This window comes from Pristiophorus japonicus, chromosome 8, assembly GCF_044704955.1.
Source record: "Pristiophorus japonicus isolate sPriJap1 chromosome 8, sPriJap1.hap1, whole genome shotgun sequence".
Classification (NCBI taxonomy): Eukaryota; Metazoa; Chordata; class Chondrichthyes; family Pristiophoridae; genus Pristiophorus; species Pristiophorus japonicus.
The window spans coordinates 241,491,579-241,510,961 of NC_091984.1; the positions used below are offsets into that span (position 1 = coordinate 241,491,579).

At 53.2% G+C, this 19,383-nt stretch overlaps 1 protein-coding gene across 2 annotated transcripts in view; it reads left to right on the forward strand.

The window, feature by feature from the left end:
• dnah10 (dynein axonemal heavy chain 10) overlaps positions 1–19,383 on the forward strand; it is a 397,024-nt gene that overhangs the window by 175,755 nt on the left and 201,886 nt on the right. The gene's annotated exons all lie outside the window — the stretch shown is intronic.

The following is a 19,383-nucleotide window of genomic DNA, read 5'->3' on the forward strand; positions in this document are numbered from 1 at the left end:
TCGCCCTACAATCTCTCGCCCTACAATCTCTCGCCCTACCATCTCTCGCTCTACAATCTCTCGCTCTACAATACCTCGCTCTACAATCCCTCGCTCTACAATCCCTCGCCCTACAATCCCTCGCCCTACAATCCCTCGCCCTACAATCTCTCGCTCTACAATCCCTCGCTCTACAATCCCTCGCTCTACAATCTCTCGCCCTACAATCCCTCGCCCTACAATCCCTCGCCCTACAATCCCTCGTCCTACAATCTCTCGCCCTACAATCCCTCGCCCTACAATCTCTCGCCCTACAATCTCTCGCTCTACAATCTCTCGCTCTACAATCTCTCGCCCTACAATCTCTCGCTCTACAATCCCTCGCTCTACAATCACTCGCTCTACAATCCCTCGCTCTACAATCCCTCGCTCTACAATCCCTCGCCCTACAATCTCTCGCCCTACAATCTCTCGCCCTACAATCCCTCGCCCTACAATCCCTCGCCCTACAATCCCTCGCTCTACAATCCCTCGCTCTACAATCCCTCGCTCTACAATCTCTCGCTCTACAATCCCTCGCTCTACAATCTCTCGCCCTACAATCTCTCGCTCTACAATCTCTCGCTCTACAATCCCTCGCTCTACAATCCCTCGCCCTACAATCCCTCGCCCTACAATCCCTCGCCCTATAATCTCTCGCTCTACAATCCCTCGCCCTACAATCCCTCGCCCTACAATCTCTCGCTCTACAATCTCTCGCCCTACAATCTCTCGCCCTACAATCTCTCGCCCTACAATCTCTCGCCCTACAATCCCTCGCCCTACAATCTCTCGCCCTACAATCCCTCGCCCTACAATCTCTCGCTCTACAATCTCTCGCCCTACAATCTCTCGCTCTACAATCTCTCGCTCTACAATCTCTCGCTCTACAATCCCTCGCACTACAATCTCTCGCCCTACAATCCCTCGCTCTACAATCTCTCGCCCTACAATCCCTCGCTCTACAATCTCTCGCTCTACAATCTCTCGCTCTACAATCCCTCGCCCTACAATCTCTCGCTCTACAATCCCTCGCCCTACAATCTCTCGCCCTACAATCCCTCGCTCTACAATCTCTCGCTCTACAATCCCTCGCTCTACAATCTCTCGCCCTACAATCCCTCGCTCTACAATCTCTCGCTCTACAATCTCTCGCTCTACAATCCCTCGCTCTACAATCCCTCGCCCTACAATCTCTCGCTCTACAATCCCTCGCCCTACAATCTCTCGCCCTACAATCCCTCGCCCTACAATCTCTCGCTCTACAATCCCTCGCTCTACAATCCCTCGCTCTACAAGCCCTCGCTCTACAATCCCTCGCCCTACAATCCCTCGCCCTACAATCTCTCTCGCTCTACAATCTCTCGCTCTACAATCCCTCGCTCTACAATCCCTCGCTCTACAATCTCTCGCCCTACAATCCCTCGCTCTACAATCCCTCGCTCTACAATCCCTTGCCCTACAATCTCTCGCCCTACAATCCCTCGCTCTACAATCCCTCGCTCTACAATCTCTCGCCCTACAATCCCTCGCTCTACAATCCCTCGCTCTACAATCTCTCGCTCTACAATCTCTCGCTCTACAATCTCTCGCTCGACAATCTCTCTCGCCCTACAATCTCTCTCGCCCTACAATCTCTCGCTCTACAATCTCTCGCCCTACAATCTCTCGCCCTACAATCCCTCGCCCTACAATCTCTCGCCCTACAATCCCTCGCTCTACAATCCCTCGCCCTACAATCCCTCGCTCTACAATCCCTCGCTCTACAATCTCTCGCTCTACAATCCCTCGCCCTACAATCTCTCGCTCTACAATCCCTCGCTCTACAATCTCTCGCCCTCCAATCTCTCGCCCTACAATCCCTCGCTCTACAATCCCTCGCCCTACAATCTCTCGCCCTACAATCTCTCGCCCTACAATCCCTCGCTCTACAATCCCTCGCCCTACAATCTCTCGCTCTACAATCTCTCTCGCTCTACAATCTCTCGCTCTACAATCCCTCGCCCTACAATCCCTCGCTCTACAATCTCTCGCCCTACAATCTCTCGCCCTACAATCCCTCGCTCTACAATCCCTCGCCCTACAATCTCTCGCTCTACAATCCCTCGCCCTACAATCTCTCGCTCTACAATCTCTCTCGCTCTACAATCTCTCGCTCTACAATCTCTCGCTCTACAATCTCTCGCTCTACAATCCCTCGCCCTACAATCTCTCGCTCTACAATCCCTCGCTCTACAATCTCTCGCTCTACAATCTCTCGCTCTACAATCCCTCGCCCTACAATCCCTCGCTCTACAATCTCTCGCCCTACAATCCCTCGCCCTACAATCTCTCGCCCTACAATCCCTCGCCCTACTATCTCTCGCTCTACAATCTCTCGCTCTACAATCCCTCGCTCTACAATCCCTCGCCCTACAATCTCTCGCTCTACAATCCCTCGCTCTACAATCTCTCGCTCTACAATCTCTCGCCCTACAATCCCTCGCTCTACAATCTCTCGCCCTACAATCCCTCGCCCTACAATCTCTCGCTCTACAATCCCTCGCCCTACAATCTCTCGCCCTACAATCTCTCGCCCTACAATCTCTCGCGCTACAATCTCTCGCCCTACAATCTCTCGCTCTACAATCTCTCGCCCTACAATCTCTCGCTCTACAATCCCTCGCTCTACAGTCTCTCGCCCTACAATCTCTCGCCCTACAATCCCTCGCCCTACAATCTCTCGCCCTACAATCCCTCGCTCTACAATCCCTCGCCCTACAATCTCTCGCTCTACAATCCCTCGCCCTACAATCTCTCGCTCTACAATCTCTCTCGCTCTACAATCCCTCGCTCTACAATCTCTCGCCCTACAATCTCTCGCCCTACAATCTCTCGCTCTACAATCCCTCGCCCTACAATCCCTCGCCCTACAATCCCTCGCTCTACAATCTCTCGCTCTACAATCCCTCGCTCTACAATCTCTCGCCCAACAATCTCTCGCCCTACAATCTCTCGCTCTACAATCTCTCGCCCTACAATCTCTCGCTCTACAATCCCTCGCTCTACAATCCCTCGCTCTACAATCCCTCGCCCTACAATCCCTCGCCCTACAATGCCTCGCCCTACAATCTCTCGCTCTACAATCTCTCGCTCTACAATCTCTCGCTCTACAATCTCTCGCCCTACAATCCCTCGCCCTACAATCCCTCGCTCTACAATCCCTCGCTCTACAATCTCTCGCCCTACAATCTCTCGCTCTACAATCTCTCGCCCTACAATCTCTCGCTCTACAATCCCTCGCCCTACAATCTCTCGCTCTACAATCCCTCGCCCTACAATCCCTCGCTCTACAATCCCTCGCCCTACAATCCCTCGCCCTACAATCCCTCGCCCTACAATCCCTCGCTCTACAATCCCTCACCCTACAATCTCTCGCCCTACAATCTCTCGCCCTACAATCTCTCCCTCTACAATCCCTCGCCCTACAATCTCTCGCTCTACAATCCCTCACTCTACAATCCCTCGCTCGACAATCTCTCTCGCCCTACAATCTCTCTCGCCCTACAATCTCTCGCTCTACAATCTCTCGCTCTACAATCTCTCGCTCGACAATCCCTCGCCCTACAATCTCTCGCCCTACAATCTCTCGCCCTACAATCTCTCGCCCTACAATCTCTCGCTCTACAATCCCTCGCCCTACAATCCCTCGCTCTACAATCTCTCGCCCTACAATCTCTCGCTCTACAATCCCTCGCCCTACAATCCCTCGCTCTACAATCTCTCGCCCTACAATCCTTCGCCCTACAATCCCTCGCCCTACAATCCCTCGCTCTACAATCCCTCGCCCTACAATCTCTCGCCCTACAATCTCTCGCCCTACAATCTCTCGCCCTACAATCTCTCGCCCTACAATCTCTCGCTCTACAATCCCTCGCCCTACAATCCCTCGCTCTACAATCCCTCGCTCTACAATCCCTCGCCCTACAATCTCTCGCTCTACAATCCCTCGCCCTACAATCTCTCGCCCTACAATCCCTCGCCCTACAATCCCTCGCCCTACAATCTCTCGCTCTACAATCTCTCGCCCTACAATCTCTCGCCCTACAATCCCTCGCCCTACAATCTCTCGCTTTACAATCTCTCGCCCTACAATCTCTCGCCCTACAATCCCTCGCCCTACAATCTCTCGCCCTACAATCCCTCGCCCTACAATCCCTCGCCCTACAATCTCTCGCTCTACAATCTCTCGCTCTACAATCTCTCGCTCTACAATCTCTCGCTCTACAATCCCTCGCACTACAATCTCTCGCCCTACAATCCCTCGCTCTACAATCTCTCGCCCTACAATCCCTCGCTCTACAATCTCTCGCTCTACAATCTCTCGCTCTACAATCCCTCGCCCTACAATCTCTCGCTCTACAATCCCTCGCCCTACAATCCCTCGCCCTACAATCTCTCGCCCTACAATCCCTCGCTCTACAATCTCTCGCCCTACAATCCCTCGCCCTACAATCCCTCGCCCTACAATCCCTCGCCCTGCAATCTCTCGCTCTACAATCTCTCGCTCTACAATCTCTCGCCCTACAATCTCTCGCCCTACAATCCCTCGCCCTACAATCCCTCGCTCTACAATCCCTCGCTCTACAATCTCTCGCCCTACAATCCCTCGCACTACAATCTCTCGCACTACAATCTCTCGCCCTACAATCCCTCGCCCTACAATCCCTCGCCCTACAATCTCTCGCCCTACAATCCCTCGCTCTACAATCTCTCGCCCTACAATCCCTCGCTCTACAATCTCTCGCCCTACAATCCCTCGCCCTACAATCCCTCGTCCTACAATCTCTCGCTCTACAATCTCTCGCCCTACAATCTCTCGCCCTACAATCCCTCGCCCTACAATCCCTCGCCCTACAATCCCTCGCTCTACAATCCCTCGCTCTACAATCCCTCGCTCTACAATCTCTCGCTCTACAATCCCTCGCTCTACAATCTCTCGCCCTACAATCCCTCGCTCTACAATCTCTCGCTCTACAATCTCTCGCTCTACAATCCCTCGCCCTACAATCTCTCGCTCTACAATCCCTCGCCCTACAATCTCTCGCCCTACAATCCCTCGCCCTACAATCTCTCGCTCTACAATCCCTCGCTCTACAATCCCTCGCTCTACAATCCCTCGCCCTACAATCCCTCGCCCTACAATCCCTCGCCCTACAATCTCTCGCTCTACAATCTCTCTCGCTCTACAATCTCTCGCTCTACAATCCCTCGCTCTACAATCCCTCGCTCTACAATCCCTCGCTCTACAATCTCTCGCCCTACAATCCCTCGCTCTACAATCCCTCGCTCTACAATCCCTCGCCCTACAATCTCTCGCCCTACAATCCCTCGCTCTACAATCTCTCGCCCTACAATTCCTCGCTCTACAATCCCTCGCTCTACAATCTCTCGCTCTACAATCTCTCGCTCTACAATCTCTCGCTCGACAATCTCTCTCGCCCTACAATCTCTCTCGCCCTACAATCTCTCGCTCTACAATCTCTCGCTCTACAATCTCTCGCTCGACAATCCCTCGCCCTACAATCTCTCGCCCTACATTCTCTCGCCCTACAATCTCTCGCCCTACAATCTCTCGCTCTACAATCCCTCGCCCTACAATCTCTCGCCCTACAATCTCTCGCCCTACAATCTCTCGCCCTACAATCCCTCGCTCTACAATCCCTCGCCCTACAATCTCTCGCCCTACAATCTCTCGCTCTACAATCTCTCGCCCTACAATCTCTCGCCCTACAATCCCTCGCCCTACAATCTCTCGCCCTACAATCTCTCGCCCTACAATCTCTCGCTCTACAATCCCTCGCTCTACAATCCCTCGCCCTACAATCCCTCGCCCTACAATCTCTCGCCCTACAATCCCTCGCCCTACAATCCCTCGCTCTACAATCTCTCGCCCTACAATCTCTCGCCCTACAATCCCTCGCTCTACAATCCCTCGCCCTACAATCTCTCGCTCTACAATCCCTCGCCCTACAATCTCTCGCTCTACAATCTCTCTCGCTCTACAATCTCTCGCTCTACAATCCCTCGCTCTACAATCTCTCGCTCTACAATCTCTCGCTCTACAATCCCTCGCCCTACAATCTCTCGCTCTACAATCTCTCGCTCTACAATCTCTCGCTCTACAATCTCTCGCTCTACAATCCCTCGCCCTACAATCCCTCGCTCTACAATCTCTCGCCCTACAATCCCTCGCCCTACAATCTCTCGCCCTACAATCCCTCGCCCTACAATCTCTCGCTCTACAATCCCTCGCTCTACAATCCCTCGCCCTACAATCTCTCGCTCTACAATCTCTCGCCCTACAATCCCTCGCTCTACAATCTCTCGCCCTACAATCCCTCGCCCTACAATCTCTCGCCCTACAATCCCTCGCCCTACAATCTCTCGCTCTACAATCCCTCGCCCTACAATCTCTCGCCCTACAATCTCTCGCGCTACAATCTCTCGCCCTACAATCTCTCGCTCTACAATCTCTCGCCCTACAATCTCTCGCTCTACAATCCCTCGCTCTACAATCTCTCGCCCTACAATCTCTCGCCCTACAATCCCTCGCCCTACAATCTCTCGCTCTACAATCCCTCGCCCTACAATCTCTCGCCCTACAATCCCTCGCTCTACAATCCCTCGCCCTACAATCTCTCGCTCTACAATCCCTCGCCCTACAATCTCTCGCTCTACAATCTCTCTCGCTCTACAATCTCTCGCTCTACAATCCCTCGCTCTACAATCCCTCGCTCTACAATCTCTCGCTCTACAATCCCTCGCCCTACAATCCCTCGCCCTACAATCTCTCGCCCTACAATCTCTCGCCCTACAATCTCTCGCTCTACAATCTCTCGCTCTACAATCTCTCGCCCTACAATCTCTCGCTCTACAATCCCTCGCCCTACAATCCCTCGCCCTACAATCTCTCGCTCTACAATCCCTCGCTCTACAATCCCTCGCTGTACAATCTCTCGCCCTACAATCTCTCGCCCTACAATCCCTCGCCCTACAATCCCTCGCTCTACAATCCCTCGCTCTACAATCCCTCGCTCTACAATCTCTCGCTCTACAATCCCTCGCTCTACAATCCCTCGCTCTACAATCTCTCGCCCTACAATCCCTCGCCCTACAATCTCTCGCCCTACAATCCCTCGCCCTACAATCTCTCGCTCTACAATCTCTCGCTCTACAATCCCTCGCTCTACAATCCCTCGCCCTACAATCTCTCGCTCTACAATCCCTCGCTCTACAATCTCTCGCTCTACAATCTCTCGCCCTACAATCCCTCGCTCTACAATCTCTCGCCCTACAATCCATCGCCCTACAATCTCTCGCTCTACAATCCCTCGCCCTACAATCTCTCGCCCTACAATCTCTCGCCCTACAATCTCTCGCGCTACAATCTCTCGCCCTACAATCTCTCGCTCTACAATCTCTCGCCCTACAATCTCTCGCTCTACAATCCCTCGCTCTACAGTCTCTCGCCCTACAATCTCTCGCCCTACAATCCCTCGCCCTACAATCTCTCGCCCTACAATCCCTCGCTCTACAATCCCTCGCCCTACAATCTCTCGCTCTACAATCCCTCGCCCTACAATCTCTCGCTCTACAATCTCTCTCGCTCTACAATCCCTCGCTCTACAATCTCTCGCCCTACAATCTCTCGCCCTACAATCTCTCGCTCTACAATCCCTCGCTCTACAATCCCTCGCCCTACAATCCCTCGCCCTACAATCCCTCGCTCTACAATCTCTCGCTCTACAATCCCTCGCTCTACAATCTCTCGCCCAACAATCTCTCGCCCTACAATCTCTCGCTCTACAATCTCTCGCCCTACAATCTCTCGCTCTACAATCCCTCGCTCTACAATCCCTCGCCCTACAATCCCTCGCCCTACAATGCCTCGCCCTACAATCTCTCGCTCTACAATCTCTCGCTCTACAATCTCTCGCTCTACAATCTCTCGCCCTACAATCCCTCGCCCTACAATCCCTCGCTCTACAATCCCTCGCTCTACAATCTCTCGCCCTACAATCTCTCGCTCTACAATCTCTCGCCCTACAATCCCTCGCTCTACAATCCCTCGCCCTACAATCTCTCGCTCTACAATCCCTCGCCCTACAATCCCTCGCTCTACAATCCCTCGCCCTACAATCCCTCGCTCTACAATCCCTCGCCCTACAATCTCTCGCCCTACAATCTCTCGCCCTACAATCTCTCCCTCTACAATCCCTCGCCCTACAATCTCTCGCTCTACAATCCCTCACTCTACAATCCCTCGCTCGACAATCTCTCTCGCCCTACAATCTCTCTCGCCCTACAATCTCTCGCTCTACAATCTCTCGCTCTACAATCTCTCGCTCGACAATCCCTCGCCCTACAATCTCTCGCCCTACAATCTCTCGCCCTACAATCCCTCGCTCTACAATCCCTCGCCCTACAATCTCTCGCCCTACAATCTCTCGCCCTACAATCTCTCGCCCTACAATCCCTCGCTCTACAATCCCTCGCCCTACAATCTCTCGCCCTACAATCTCTCGCCCTGCAATCTCTCGCCCTGCAATATCTCGCCCTACAATCTCTCGCTCTACAATCCCTCGCCCTACAATCCCTCGCCCTACAATCTCTCGCCCTACAATCCTTCGCCCTACAATCCCTCGCTCTACAATCCCTCGCCCTACAATCTCTCGCCCTACAATCTCTCGCCCTACAATCTCTCGCCCTACAATCTCTCGCTCTACAATCCCTCGCCCTACAATCCCTCGCTCTACAATCCCTCGCTCTACAATCCCTCGCCCTACAATCCCTCGCCCTACAATCCCTCGCCCTACAATCTCTCGCCCTACAATCCCTCGCCCTACAATCCCTCGCCCTACAATCTCTCGCCCTACAATCTCTCGCCCTACAATCCCTCGCCCTACAATCCCTCGCCCTACAATCTCTCGCTCTACAATCTCTCGCCCTACAATCTCTCGCCCTACAATCCCTCGCCCTACAATCTCTCGCCCTACAATCCCTCGCCCTACAATCCCTCGCCCTACAATCTCTCGCTCTACAATCTCTCGCCCTACAATCTCTCGCTCTACAATCTCTCGCTCTACAATCTCTCGCTCTACAATCCCTCGCACTACAATCTCTCGCCCTACAATCCCTCGCTCTACAATCTCTCGCCCTACAATCCCTCGCTCTACAATCTCTCGCTCTACAATCTCTCGCTCTACAATCCCTCGCCCTACAATCTCTCGCTCTACAATCCCTCGCCCTACAATCCCTCGCCCTACAATCTCTCGCCCTACAATCCCTCGCTCTACAATCCCTCGCTCTACAATCCCTCGCCCTACAATCCCTCGCCCTACAATCCCTCGCCCTGCAATCTCTCGCTCTACAATCTCTCGCTCTACAATCTATCGCCCTACAATCTCTCGCCCTACAATCCCTCGCCCTACAATCCCTCGCTCTACAATCCCTCGCTCTACAATCTCTCGCCCTACAATCCCTCGCACTACAATCTCTCGCACTACAATCTCTCGCCCTACAATCCCTCGCCCTACAATCTCTCGCCCTACAATCTCTCGCCCTACAATCTCTCGCCCTACAATCCCTCGCTCTACAATCCCTCGCCCTACAATCCCTCGCCCTACAATCCCTCGTCCTACAATCTCTCGCTCTACAATCTCTCGCCCTACAATCTCTCGCCCTACAATCCCTCGCCCTACAATCCCTCGCCCTACAATCCCTCGCTCTACAATCCCTCGCTCTACAATCTCTCGCTCTACAATCCCTCGCTCTACAATCTCTCGCCCTACAATCCCTCGCTCTGCAATCTCTCGCTCTGCAATCTCTCGCTCTACAATCCCTCGCCCTACAATCTCTCGCTCTACAATCCCTCGCCCTACAATCTCTCGCCCTACAATCCCTCGCCCTACAATCCCTCGCTCTACAATCCCTCGCTCTACAATCCCTCGCTCTACAATCCCTCGCCCTACAATCCCTCGCCCTACAATCTCTCGCTCTACAATCTCTCTCGCTCTACAATCTCTCGCTCTACAATCCCTCGCTCTACAATCCCTCGCTCTACAATCTCTCGCCCTACAATCCCTCGCTCTACAATCCCTCGCTCTACAATCCCTCGCCCTACAATCTCTCGCCCTACAATCCCTCGCTCTACAATCCCTCGCTCTACAATCTCTCGCCCTACAATTCCTCGCTCTACAATCCCTCGCTCTACAATCTCTCGCTCTACAATCTCTCGCTCTACAATCTCTCGCTCGACAATCTCTCTCGCCCTACAATCTCTCTCGCCCTACAATCTCTCGCTCTACAATCTCTCGCTCTACAATCCCTCGCTCGACAATCCCTCGCCCTACAATCTCTCGCCCTACAATCTCTCGCCCTACAATCTCTCGCCCTACAATCTCTCGCTCTACAATCCCTCGCCCTACAATCTCTCGCCCTACAATCTCTCGCCCTACAATCTCTCGCCCTACAATCCCTCGCTCTACAATCCCTCGCCCTACAATCTCTCGCCCTACAATCTCTCGCCCTACAATCTCTCGCCCTACAATCTCTCGCTCTACAATCCCTCGCCCTACAATCCCTCGCCCTACAATCCCTCGCTCTACAATCCCTCGCCCTACAATCCCTCGCCCTACAATCTCTCGCTCTACAATCCCTCGCCCTACAATCTCTCGCTCTACAATCTCTCTCGCTCTACAATCTCTCGCTCTACAATCCCTCGCTCTACAATCTCTCGCTCTACAATCCCTCGCTCTACAATCCCTCGCCCTACAATCTCTCGCTCTACAATCCCTCGCTCTACAATCTCTCGCTCTACAATCTCTCGCTCTACAATCTCTCGCTCTACAATCCCTCGCCCTACAATCCCTCGCTCTACAATCTCTCGCCCTACAATCCCTCGCCCTACAATCTCTCGCCCTACAATCCCTCGCCCTACAATCTCTCGCTCTACAATCCCTCGCTCTACAATCCCTCGCGCTACAATCTCTCGCTCTACAATCTCTCGCCCTACAATCCCTCGCTCTACAATCTCTCGCCCTACAATCCCTCGCCCTACAATCTCTCGCCCTACAATCCCTCGCCCTACAATCTCTCGCTCTACAATCCCTCGCCCTACAATCTCTCGCCCTACAATCTCTCGCGCTACAATCTCTCGCCCTACAATCTCTCGCTCTACAATCTCTCGCCCTACAATCCCTCGCTCTACAATCCCTCGCCCTACAATCTCTCGCCCTACAATCCCTCGCCCTACAATCTCTCGCTCTACAATCCCTCGCCCTACAATCTCTCGCCCTACAATCCCTCGCTCTACAATCCCTCGCCCTACAATCTCTCGCTCTACAATCCCTCGCCCTACAATCTCTCGCTCTACAATCTCTCTCGCTCTACAATCTCTCGCTCTACAATCCCTCGCTCTACAATCCCTCGCTCTACAATCCCTCGCCCTACAATCCCTCGCCCTACAATCCCTCGCCCTACAATCTCTCGCTCTACAATCTCTCGCCCTACAATCTCTCGCCCTACAATCTCTCGCTCTACAATCTCTCGCTCTACAATCTCTCGCTCTACAATCTCTCGCCCTACAATCTCTCGCTCTACAATCCCTCGCCCTACAATCCCTCGCCCTACAATCCCTCGCTCTACAATCTCTCGCTCTACAATCCCTCGCTCTACAATCTCTCGCCCTACAATCCCTCGCCCTACAATCCCTCGCTCTTCAATCCCTCGCTCTACAATCTCTCGCTCTACAATCCCTCGCTCTACAATCTCTCGCCCTACAATCCCTCGCTCTACAATCTCTCGCTCTACAATCTCTCGCTCTACAATCCCTCGCTCTACAATCCCTCGCCCTACAATCTCTCGCTCTACAATCCCTCGCCCTACAATCCCTCGCCCTACAATCTCTCGCTCTACAATCTCTCGCCCTACAATCTCTCGCCCTACAATCCCTCGCCCTACAATCCCTCGCCCTACAATCTCTCGCTCTACAATCTCTCGCCCTACAATCCCTCGCCCTACAATCTCTCGCCCTACAATCCCTCGCCCTACAATCCCTCGCCCTACAATCTCTCGCTCTACAATCTCTCGCCCTACAATCTCTCGCTCTACAATCTCTCGCTCTACAATCTCTCGCTCTACAATCCCTCGCACTACAATCTCTCGCCCTACAATCCCTCGCTCTACAATCTCTCGCCCTACAATCCCTCGCTCTACAATCTCTCGCTCTACAATCTCTCGCTCTACAATCTCTCGCTCTACAATCCCTCGCCCTACAATCTCTCGCTCTACAATCCCTCGCCCTACAATCTCTCGCCCTACAATCCCTCGCTCTACAATCTCTCGCCCTACAATCCCTCGCTCTACAATCCCTCGCCCTACAATCCCTCGCCCTACAATCCCTCGCCCTACAATCTCTCGCTCTACAATCTCTCGCTCTACAATCTCTCGCCCTACAATCCCTCGCCCTACAATCCCTCGCCCTACAATCCCTCGCTCTACAATCTCTCGCTCTACAATCTCTCGCCCTACAATCCCTCGCCCTACAATCCCTCGCCCTACAATCTCTCGCCCTACAATCCCTCGCTCTACAATCTCTCGCCCTACAATCCCTCGCTCTACAATCTCTCGCCCTACAATCCCTCGCTCTACAATCCCTCGTCCTACAATCTCTCGCTCTACAATCTCTCGCCCTACAATCCCTCGCCCTGCAATCCCTCGCCCTACAATCCCTCGCTCTACAATCCCTCGCTCTACAATCCCTCGCTCTACAATCTCTCGCTCTACAATCCCTCGCTCTACAATCTCTCGCCCTACAATCCCTCGCTCTACAATCTCTCGTTCTACAATCTCTCGCTCTACAATCCCTCGCTCTACAATCCCTCGCCCTACAATCTCTCGCTCTACAATCCCTCGCCCTACAATCTCTCGCCCTACAATCCCTCGCCCTACAATCTCTCGCTCTACAATCCCTCGCTCTACAATCCCTCGCTCTACAATCCCTCGCTCTACAATCCCTCGCTCTACAATCCCTCGCCCTACAATCTCTCTCGCTCTACAATCTCTCGCTCTACAATCCCTCGCTCTACAATCTCTCGCTCTACAATCCCTCGCCCTACAATCCCTCGCTCTACAATCCCTCGCCCTACAATCTCTCGTCCTACAATCTCTCGCCCTACAATCCCTCGCTCTACAATCCCTCGCCCTACAATCTCTCGCTCTACAATCTCTCTCGCTCTACAATCTCTCGCTCTACAATCCCTCGCCCTACAATCCCTCGCTCTACAATCTCTCGCCCTACAATCTCTCGCCCTACAATCCCTCGCTCTACAATCCCTCGCCCTACAATCTCTCGCTCTACAATCCCTCGCCCTACAATCTCTCGCTCTACAATCTCTCTCGCTCTACAATCCCTCGCTCTACAATCTCTCGCTCTACAATCTCTCGCTCTACAATCCCTCGCCCTACAATCTCTCGCTCTACAATCCCTCGCTCTACAATCTCTCGCTCTACAATCCCTCGCCCTACAATCCCTCGCTCTACAATCTCTCGCCCTACAATCTCTCGCTCTACAATCTCTCTCGCTCTACAATCCCTCGCTCTACAATCTCTCGCTCTACAATCTCTCGCTCTACAATCCCTCGCCCTACAATCTCTCGCTCTACAATCCCTCGCTCTACAATCACTCGCTCTACAATCTCTCGCTCTACAATCCCTCGCACTACAATCTCTCGCCCTACAATCCCTCGCTCTACAATCCCTCGCTCTACAATCTCTCGCTCTACAATCTCTCGCTCTACAATCTCTCGCTCTACAATCTCTCGCTCTACAATCCCTCGCACTACAATCTCTCGCCCTACAATCCCTCGCTCTACAATCCCTCGCTCTACAATCTCTCGCTCTACAATCTCTCGCTCTACAATCTCTCGCTCTACAATCTCTCGCTCTACAATCCCTCGCCCTACAATCTCTCGCTCTACAATCCCTCGCCCTACAATCTCTCGCCCTACAATCCCTCGCTCTACAATCTCTCGCCCTACAATCCCTCGCTCTACAATCCCTCGCCCTACAATCCCTCGCCCTACAATCCCTCGCCCTACAATCTCTCGCTCTACAATCTCTCGCTCTACAATCTCTCGCCCTACAATCCCTCGCCCTACAATCCCTCGCTCTACAATCTCTCGCCCTACAATCCCTCGCTCTACAATCCCTCGCTCTACAATCCCTCGCCCTACAATCTCTCGCTCTACAATCCCTCGCCCTACAATCCCTCGCTCTACAATCCCTCGCCCTACAATCTCTCGTCCTACAATCTCTCGCCCTACAATCCCTCGCTCTACAATCCCTCGCCCTACAATCTCTCGCTCTACAATCTCTCTCGCTCTACAATCTCTCTCGCTCTACAATCCCTCGCCCTACAATCCCTCGCTCTACAATCTCTCGCCCTACAATCTCTCGCCCTACAATCCCTCGCTCTACAATCCCTCGCCCTACAATCTCTCGCTCTACAATCCCTCGCCCTACAATCTCTCGCTCTACAATCTCTCTCGCTCTACAATCCCTCGCTCTACAATCTCTCGCTCTACAATCCCTCGCCCTACAATCTCTCGCTCTACAATCCCTCGCTCTACAATCTCTCGCTCTACAATCCCTCGCCCTACAATCCCTCGCTCTACAATCTCTCGCCCTACAATCCCTCGCCCTACAATCTCTCGCCCTACAATCCCTCGCCCTACAATCTCTCGCTCTACAATCCCTCGCTCTACAATCCCTCGCCCTACAATCTCTCGCCCTACAATCCCTCGCCCTACAATCTCTCGCCCTACAATCCCTCGCCCTACAATCTCTCGCTCTACAATCCCTCGCCCTACAATCTCTCGCCCTACAATCTCTCGCGCTACAATCTCTCGCCCTACAATCTCTCGCTCTACAATCTCTCGCCCTACAATCTCTCGCTCTACAATCCCTCGCTCTACAATCTCTCGCCCTACAATCTCTCGCCCTACAATCCCTCGCCCTACAATCTCTCGCTCTACAATCCCTCGCCCTACAATCTCTCGCCCTACAATCCCTCGCTCTACAATCCCTCGCCCTACAATCTCTCGCTCTACAATCCCTCGCCCTACAATCTCTCGCTCTACAATCTCTCTCGCTCTACAATCCCTCGCCCTACAATCTCTCGCCCTACAATCTCTCGCCCTACAATCTCTCGCTCTACAATCCCTCGCTCTACAATCCCTCGCTCTACAATCCCTCGCCCTACAATCCCTCGCCCTACAATCCCTCGCTCTACAATCTCTCGCTCTACAATCCCTCGCTCTACAATCTCTCGCCCTACAATCTCTCGCCCTACAATCTCTCGCTCTACAATCTCTCGCCCTACAATCTCTCGCTCTACAATCTCTCGCTCTACAATCTCTCGCTCTACAATACCTCGCTCTACAATCCCTCGCTCTACAATCCCTCGCCCTACAATCCCTCGCCCTACAATCCCTCGCCCTACAATCCCTCGCTCTACAATCCCTCGCTCTACAATCTCTCGCTCTACAATCCCTCGCCCTACAATCCCTCGCCCTACAATCCCTCGCCCTACAATCTCTCGCTCTACAATCCCTCGCTCTACAATCCCTCGCTCTACAATCCCTCGCTCTACAATCTCTCGCCCTACAATCTCTCGCCCTACAATCTCTCGCTCTACAATCCCTCGCTCTACAATCCCTCGCTCTACAATCCCTCGCTCTACAATCCCTCGCTCTACAATCCCTCGCTCTACAATCCCTCGCCCTACAATCTCTCGCCCTACAATCCCTCGCCCTACAATCCCTCGCTCTACAATCCCTCGCTCTACAATCTCTCGCTCTACAATCCCTCGCTCTACAATCTCTCGCCCTACAATCCCTCGCTCTACAATCTCTCGCTCTACAATCCCTCGCTCTACAATCCCTCGCCCTACAATCCCTCGCCCTACAATCCCTCGCCCTACAATCTCTCGCTCTACAATCCCTCGCCCTACAATCCCTCGCCCTACAATCTCTCGCTCTACAATCTCTCGCCCTACAATCTCTCGCCCTACAATCTCTCGCCCTACAATCTCTCGCCCTACAATCCCTCGCCCTACAATCTCTCGCTCTACAATCTCTCGCCCTACAATCTCTCGCTCTACAATCTCTCGCTCTACAATCTCTCGCTCTACAATCCCTCGCACTACAATCTCTCGCCCTACAATCCCTCGCTCTACAATCTCTCGCCCTACAATCCCTCGCTCTACAATCTCTCGCTCTACAATCTCTCGCTCTACAATCTCTCGCTCTACAATCCCTCGCCCTACAATCTCTCGCTCTACAATCCCTCGCCCTACAATCTCTCGCCCTACAATCCCTCGCCCTACAATCCCTCGCTCTACAATCCCTCGCTCTACAATCCCTCGCTCTACAATCTCTCGCTCTACAATCCCTCGCTCTACAATCTCTCGCCCTACAATCCCTCGCTCTACAATCTCTCGCTCTACAATCTCTCGCTCTACAATCCCTCGCTCTACAATCCCTCGCCCTACAATCTCTCGCTCTACAATCCCTCGCCCTACAATCTCTCGCCCTACAATCTCTCGCTCTACAATCCCTCGCTCTACAATCCCTCGCTCTACAATCCCTCGCTCTACAATCCCTCGCTCTACAATCCCTCGCCCTACAATCCCTCGCCCTACAATCTCTCGCTCTACAATCCCTCGCTCTACAATCCCTCGCTCTACAATCCCTCGCTCTACAATCTCTCGCCCTACAATCCCTCGCTCTACAATCCCTCGCACTACAATCTCTCGCCCTACAATCCCTCGCTCTACAATCTCTCGCCCTACAATCTCTCGCTCTACAATCTCTCGCTCTACAATCTCTCGCTCTACAATCCCTCGCCCTACAATCTCTCGCTCTACAATCCCTCGCCCTACAATCTCTCGCCCTACAATCCCTCGCTCTACAATCTCTCGCCCTACAATCCCTCGCTCTACAATCCCTCGCCCTACAATCCCTCGCCCTACAATCCCTCGCCCTACAATCTCTCGCTCTACAATCTCTCGCTCTACAATCTCTCGCCCTACAATCCCTCGCCCTACAATCCCTCGCTCTACAATCTCTCGCCCTACAATCCCTCGCTCTACAATCTCTCGCTCTACAATCTCTCGCCCTACAATCCCTCGCCCTACAATCCCTCGCCCTACAATCTCTCGCCCTACAATCTCTCGCCCTACAATCTCTCGCCCTACAATCCCTCGCTCTACAATCTCTCGCCCTACAATCCCTCGCTCTACAATCCCTCGTCCTACAATCTCTCGCTCTACAATCTCTCGCCCTACAATCCCTCGCCCTACAATCCCTCGCCCTACAATCCCTCGCCCTACAATCCCTCGCTCTACAATCCCTCGCCCTACAATCCCTCGCCCTACAATCCCTCGCCCTACAATCTCTCGCTCTACAATCTCTCGCTCTACAATCTCTCGCCCTACAATCCCTCGCCCTACAATCTCTCGCCCTACAATCCCTCGCTCTACAATCTCTCGCTCTACAATCTCTCGCCCTACAATCCCTCGCCCTACAATCCCTCGCCCTACAATCTCTCGCCCTACAATCTCTCGCCCTACAATCCCTCGCTCTACAATCTCTCGCCCTACAATCCCTCGCTCTACAATCTCTCGCCCTACAATCCCTCGCTCTACAATCCCTCGTCCTACAATCTCTCGCTCTACAATCTCTCGCCCTACAATCCCTCGCCCTACAATCCCTCGCCCTACAATCCCTCGCCCTACAATCCCTCGCTCTACAATCCCTCGCTCTACAATCCCTCGCCCTACAATCCCTCGCCCTACAATCCCTCGCCCTACAATCCCTCGCCCTACAATCTCTCGCTCTACAATCTCTCGCTCTACAATCTCTCGCCCTACAATCCCTCGCCCTACAATCCCTCGCTCTACAATCTCTCGCCCTACAATCCCTCGCTCTACAATCTCTCGCTCTACAATCTCTCGCCCTACAATCCCTCGCCCTACAATCCCTCGCCCTACAATCTCTCGCCCTACAATCCCTCGCTCTACAATCTCTCGCCCTACAATCCCTCGCTCTACAATCTCTCGCCCTACAATCCCTCGCTCTACAATCCCTCGTCCTACAATCTCTCGCTCTACAATCCCTCGCCCTACAATCCCTCGCCCTACAATCCCTCGCCCTACAATCCCTCGCCCTACAATCTCTCGCCCTACAATCCCTCGCCCTACAATCTCTCGCTCTACAATCTCTCGCCCTACAATCTCTCGCTCTACAATCTCTCGCTCTACAATCTCTCGCTCTACAATCCCTCGCACTACAATCTCTCGCCCTACAATCCCTCGCTCTACAATCTCTCGCCCTACAATCCCTCGCTCTACAATCTCTCGCTCTACAATCTCTCGCTCTACAATCCCTCGCCCTACAATCTCTCGCTCTACAATCCCTCGCCCTACAATCTCTCGCCCTACAATCCCTCGCTCTACAATCTCTCGCTCTACAATCCCTCGCTCTACAATCTCTCGCCCTACAATCCCTCGCTCTACAATCTCTCGCTCTACAATCTCTCGCTCTACAATCCCTCGCTCTACAATCCCTCGCCCTACAATCTCTCGCTCTACAATCCCTCGCCCTACAATCTCTCGCCCTACAATCCCTCGCCCTACAATCTCTCGCTCTACAATCCCTCGCTCTACAATCTCTCGCTCTACAAGCCCTCGCTCTACAATCCCTCGCCCTACAATCCCTCGCCCTACAATCTCTCTCGCTCTACAATCTCTCGCTCTACAATCCCTGGCTCTACAATCCCTCGCTCTACAATCTCTCGCCCTACAATCCCTCGCTCTACAATCCCTCGCTCTACAATCCCTTGCCCTACAATCTCTCGCCCTACAATCCCTCGCTCTACAATCCCTCGCTCTACAATCTCTCGCCCTACAATCCCTCGCTCTACAATCCCTCGCTCTACAATCTCTCGCTCTACAATCTCTCGCTCTACAATCTCTCGCTCGACAATCTCTCTCGCCCTACAATCTCTCTCGCCCTACAATCTCTCGCTCTACAATCTCTCGCCCTACAATCTCTCGCCCTACAATCCCTCGCCCTACAATCTCTCGCCCTACAATCCCTCGCTCTACAATCCCTCGCCCTACAATCCCTCGCTCTACAATCCCTCGCTCTACAATCTCTCGCTCTACAATCCCTCGCCCTACAATCTCTCGCTCTACAATCCCTCGCTCTACAATCTCTCGCCCTCCAATCTCTCGCCCTACAATCCCTCGCTCTACAATCC